Raw genomic sequence first — 6,000 nt, forward strand, 5'->3', positions numbered from 1 at the left:
TGGAAAATTCTGAAAGAGATGGGAATACCAGACCACCTGACCTGTCTCCTGAGAAATCTGTATGCAGATCAAGAAGCAACAGTTAGAACTGGACATGGAACAGCAGACTGATTCCGAATAAGGAAAGGAGTACGTCAAGGCTGTATATTGTCACCCTGCTTATTTAACTTAAATGCAGAGTATATCATGTGAAATGCCAGGCTGGATGAAGGACAAGCTGGAATCAGATTGCCGAAAGAAATATCAATAACCTCAGATATGCAGATGACACCATTCTCATGGAAGAAAGCAAAGAAGAACTAAAGAGGCTTTTGATGAAAGTGAAAGAGGAGAGTGAAAAAGTTGACATAAAACTCAGCACTCAGAAAACTAAGATCATAACATCCTGTCCCATCTTCATGGCAAATAGACGAGGAACAATGGAAACAGTGAGAGACTTTATTTTTTTGGGCTCCAAAACCACTGCAGATGGTGACTGCAGCCATGAAATTAGAAGACACTTTCTCCTTGGAAGAAAAGCTAAGACTAACCTGCTAAGCTGCAAAGTAGCTTCAGTCACGTCTGACTCTGTGCAACCGTATAGATGGCAGCCCACCAGGCTCCCCTGTCCCTGGGATTTTCCAGGCAAGAACACTGGAGACCAACCTAGACAGCATATTAAAAAGCAGAGACATTACTTTGCCAACAAAAGTCTGTCTAGTCCAAGCTCTGGTTTTTCCAGCAGTCATGTATTGATGTGAGAGTTGGACTATAAAGAAAGCTGAGCAGCAAAGAATTGATGTTTTTGAACTGTGTTGTTGGAGAAGACTCTTGAGAGTCCCTTGGACTGCAAGGAGATCCAACCAGTCCATCCTAAAGGAAATCAGTCCTGAAGGAAGGACTGATGCCGAAGCTGAAATGCCAATACTTTGGTCACGTGATGTGAAGAACTGACTCATTGGAAAAGACCCTGACGCTGACAAAGATTGAAGGTGGGAGGAGAAGGGGATGACAGAAGATGAGCTGATTGGATGGAATCACCGACTTGATGGTCGTGTTTTTGAGTACACTCTGGGAGTTGGTGATGGACAGGAAAGCCTGGCCTGCTGTAGTCCATGGGGTCACAAAGAGTCAGACACGACTGATTGACTGAACTGGACTGATATCCAAACTGCTGTTTGAAAACTCTTTATTTCTGGTAGAATCATTAAAAGCATCTTGGCCCTCAGATTTATTATGTGATCAGTTCAGTTCAGTTCAGTTCAGTTGCTCAGTTGTTTCCACTCTTTGTGACCCTATGGACCAGTCCATTTCTATTCTTCTTGCTCTTGACGCTTACTCTCCCATATCACTGGGCCATGTGAGTTTTTTCACATCCTTTCAGTCTCTAATATGGGGTGGGATTTAATTGCTATACACAAGTAAGAAACAGGCATGTATTAAGGGCTTCCCAAGTGGTGCTAGTGGTAAAGAACCTGCCTGCCAATGCAGAAGATGCAAGAGATGTGATTTGATCCCTGGGTCAGGAAGATCCCCTGGAGGAGGGCATGGCAACCCACTCCAGTATTCTTGCCTGGAGAATCCCATGTTCAGAGGAGCCTAGTGGGCTACAGTCCATGGGACCACATAGAATCAGACACTACAGAAGTGACTTAGCACACAAACATGTGTTAATAAATGGGGTGATCATATAAATTCCAAAGATTCCGGATACTACTTTATAGTCATGCTAGGATTTTCTATATAGTTGAGTTGACAATATGCCTATTTCTTTGATAGGTAATTTGAGCTTTATGATTTAGAGGCTGAGTGAGGGAAATACAATAGGCTTTAAGACCATCTAAAGGGTAGATGTTGAAGAAGACTCTTGAGGGTCCCTTGAACTGCAAGGAGATCCAACAAGTCCATTCTGAAGGAGATCAACCCTGGGATTTCTTTGGAAGGAATGATGCTAAAGCTGAAGCTCCAGTACTTTGGACACCTCATGCGAGGAGCTGACTCATTGGAAAAGACTCTGATGCTGGGAGAGATTGGGGGCAGGAGGAGAAGGGGACGATCAAGGATGAGATGGTTGGATGGCATCATGGACTCGATGGACGTGAGTCTGAGTGAACTCCGGGAGATGGTGATGGACAGGGAGGCCTGGCGTGCTGCGATTTATGGGGTCGCAAAGAGTTGGACACGACTGAGTGACTGAACTGAAAGGGTAGGTGTTCATCTTACCTGAACTATTCATGTCATTGGGCAGAGTTGATTCCTCTTTCTGTCTTTCTTCACTTGGCCTCCAGGATATGCGCTCTCTTGATTTTACTCCTACCTTACTGGTCTCTCCTTCTTAGCCTTCTTGCAGATTCTTTCTCTTTTCCCCAACCTGAACACCAGGGTCCTGTTGTTGGTGCTTTTTCCTTTTCTATTATTCTCTACTCACTCCCTAGGGATCTCATTTCATCTCATTCTAATGCCATTTATATGCCAAGACTGCATTTATTTATAGGGCTTCCCAGGTGGCTCAGTGGGTAAAGAATCTGCCTGCCAATGCAGGAGACACAGGAGATGTACGTTCGATCTCTGGGTTGGAAAGATCCACTGGAGGAGGGCATGACCATCCACTCCAGTGTTCCAGCCTGGAGAACCCCATGGACACCTAGAGGAGCCTGGTGGGCTACAGTCCATAGGGTCACAAAGAGTCAGACATGGCTAAAGTGACTGAGCATGCATGCATGCATGCGTTTATTTGTATCTACAGCTTAAACTCTCCCCTTCTGCCCTAGGCTCTTAGGAACTCACTTACTCCAAATACCTATATGGCTTATTCTCTCACCTTCTTTTAAGTCTTTGCCAAGATATCACCTTCTCAATGAGGTCTCCCCTGACCATACTATCAGTTCAGTTCAGTTCAGTCACTCAGTTGTGTCTGACTCTTTGCGACCCCATGAATTGTAGAACACCAGGCCTCTCTATCCATCACCAACTCCCAGAGTTCACTCAGATTCACATCCATTGAGTCAGTGATGCCATCCTGCCATCTCATCCTCTGTTGTCCCTTTCTCCTCCTGCCCCCAATCCCTCCCAGCATCAGAGTCTTTTCCAATGAGTCAACTCTTCGCATGAGGTGGCCAAAGTACTGGAGCTTCAGCTTTAGCATCATTCCTTCCAAAGAAATCCCAGGGCTGATCTCCTTCAGAATGGACTGGTTGGATCTCCTTGCAGTCCAAGGGACTCTCAAGAGTCTTCTCCAACACCACACTTCAAAAGCATCAATTCTTCGGCGCTCAGCCTTCTTCACAGTCCAACTCTCACATCCATACATGACCACAGGAAAAACCATAGCTTTGACTAGATGGACCTTAGTCGGCAAAGTAATGTCTCTGCTTTTGAATATGCTATCTAGGTTGGTCATAACTTTTCTTCCAAGGAGAAAGCGTCTTTTAATTTCATGGGTGCAGTCACCATCTGCAATGATTTTGGAGCCCAAAAAAATAAAGTCTGACACTGTTTCTACTGTTTCCCCATCTATTTCCCATGAAGTCATGGGACCAGATGCCATGATCTTCGTTTTCTCAATGTTGAGCTTTAAGCCAGCTTTTTCGCTCTCCTCTTTCACTTTCATCAAGAGGCTTTTGAGTTCCTCTTCACTTTCTGCCATAAGGGTGCTGTCATCTGCATATCTGAGGTTATTGATATTTCTTCTGGCAATCTTGATTCCAGCTTGTGTTTCTTCCAGTCCAGTGTTTCTCATGATGTACTCTGCATAGAAGTTAAATAAGCAGGGTGACAATATACAGCCTTGATGTACTCCTTTTCCTATTTGGAACCAGTCTGTTGTTCCATGTCCAGTTCTAACTGTTGCTTTCTGACCTGTATACCAGTTTCTCAAGAGGCAGGTCAGGTGGTCTGGTATTCCCATCTCTTTCAGCATTTTCCACAGTGTATTGTGATCCACACAGTCAAAGGCTTTGGCATAGTCAATAAAGCAGAAATAGATGTTTTTATGGAACTCTCTTGCTTTTTCGATGATCCAGCAGATGTTGGCAATTTGATCTCTGGTTCCTCTGATCTCTTTTCTAAAACCAGCTTGAACATCAGGAAGTTCATGGTTCATGTATTGCTGAAGCCTGGCTTGGAGAATTTTGAGCATTACTTTATTAGCGTGTGAGATGAGTGCAATTGTGTGGTAGTTTGAGATTCTTTGGCATTGCCTTTCTTTGGGATTGGAATGAAAACTGACCTTTTCCAGTCCTGTGGCCACTGCTGAGTTTTCCCAATTTGCTGGTATCTTGAGTGCAGCACTTTCACAGCATCATCTTTCAGGATTTGAAATAACTCCACTGGAATTCCATCACCTCCACTAGCTTTGTTTATAGTGATGCTTTCTAAGGCCCACTTGACTTCACATTCCAGGATGTCTGGCTCTAGATGAGTGATCACACCATCGTGATCATCTGGGTCATGAAGATCTTTTTTGTACAGTTCTTCTGTATATTCTTGCCATCTCTTCTTAATATCTTCTGTTTCTGTTAGGTCTAGACCATTTCTGTCCTTTATCGAGCCCATCTTTGCATGAAATGTTCCCTTGGTATCTCTAATTTTCTTGAAGAGCTCTCTAGTCTTTCCTATTCTGTTGTTTTCCTCTATTTCTTTGCATTGATCACTGAAGAAGGCTTGCTTATCTCTTCTTGCTATTCTTTGGAACTCTGCATTCAGATGCTTATCTCTTTCCTTTTCTCCTTTGCTTTTTGCCTCTCTTCTTTTCACAGCTATTTGTAAGGCCTCCCCAGACAGCCATTTTGTTTTTTTGCATTTCTTTTCCATGGAGATGGTCTTGATCCCTGTCTCCTGTACAATGTCATGAACCTCATTCTGTAGTTCATCAGGCACTCTATCTATCAGTCCTAGGCCCTTAAATCTATTTCTCACTTCCACTGTATAACCATCAGGTATTTGATTTAGGTCGCACCTGAATGGTCTAGTGGTTTTCTCTACTTTCTTCAATTTCAGTCTGAATTTGGCAATAAGGAGTTCATGATCTGAGCCACAGTCAGCTCCTAGGCTTGTTTTTGTTGACAGTATAGAGCTTCTCCATCTTTGGCTGCAAAGAATATAATCAATCTGATTTCGGTGTTGACCATCTGGTGATGTCCATGTGTAGAGTCTTCTCTTGTGTTGTTGGAAGAGGGTGTTTGCTATGACCAGTGCGTTCTCTTGGCAGAACTCTATTAGTCTTCACCCTGCTTCATTCCGCATTCCAAGGCCAAATTTGCCTGTTACTCCAAGTGTTTCTTGACTTCCTACTTTTGCATTCCAGTCCCCTATAATGAAAAGGACATCTTTTTTGGGTGTTAGTTCTAGAAGGTCTTGTAGGTCTTCATAGAACCGTTCAACTTCAGCTTCTTCAGCATTACTGGTTGGGGCATAGACTTGGATTACCCTGATATTGAATGGTTTGCCTTGGAAACGAACAGAGATCATTCTGTCGCTTTTGAGACTGCATCCAAGTACTGCATTTCGGACTCTTTTGTTGACCATGATGGCTACTCCATTTCTTCTGAGGGATTCCTGCCTGCAGTAGTAGATATAATGGTCATCTGAGTTAAATTCACCCATTCCAGTCCATTTTAGTTTGCTGATTCCTAGAATGTTGACGTTCACTCTTGCCATCTCTGTTTGACCACTACCAATTTGCCTTGATTCATGGACCTGACATTCCAGGTTGCTATGCAATGTTGCTCTTTACAGCATTGGACCTTGCTTCTATCACCAGTCACATCCACAGCTGGGTATTGTTTTTGCTTTGGCTGCATCCCTTTATTCTTTCTGGAGTTACTTCTCCACTGATCTCCGGGAGCATATTGGGCACCTACTGACCTGGGGAGTTCCTCTTTCAGTATCCTATCATTTTGCCTTTTCATACTGTTCATGGGGTTCTCAAGGCAAGATATTTGGAAAACCACACACCTCTCTCTCTGATTCTAGCAACCCCCCTCACCTTGCTCTATTTTTTTTGCTGTGTATTTTTTGCTC

The sequence above is a fragment of the Budorcas taxicolor genome, chromosome 3 (assembly GCF_023091745.1).
Source record: "Budorcas taxicolor isolate Tak-1 chromosome 3, Takin1.1, whole genome shotgun sequence".
In the NCBI taxonomy this organism is placed as follows: domain Eukaryota; kingdom Metazoa; phylum Chordata; class Mammalia; order Artiodactyla; family Bovidae; genus Budorcas; species Budorcas taxicolor.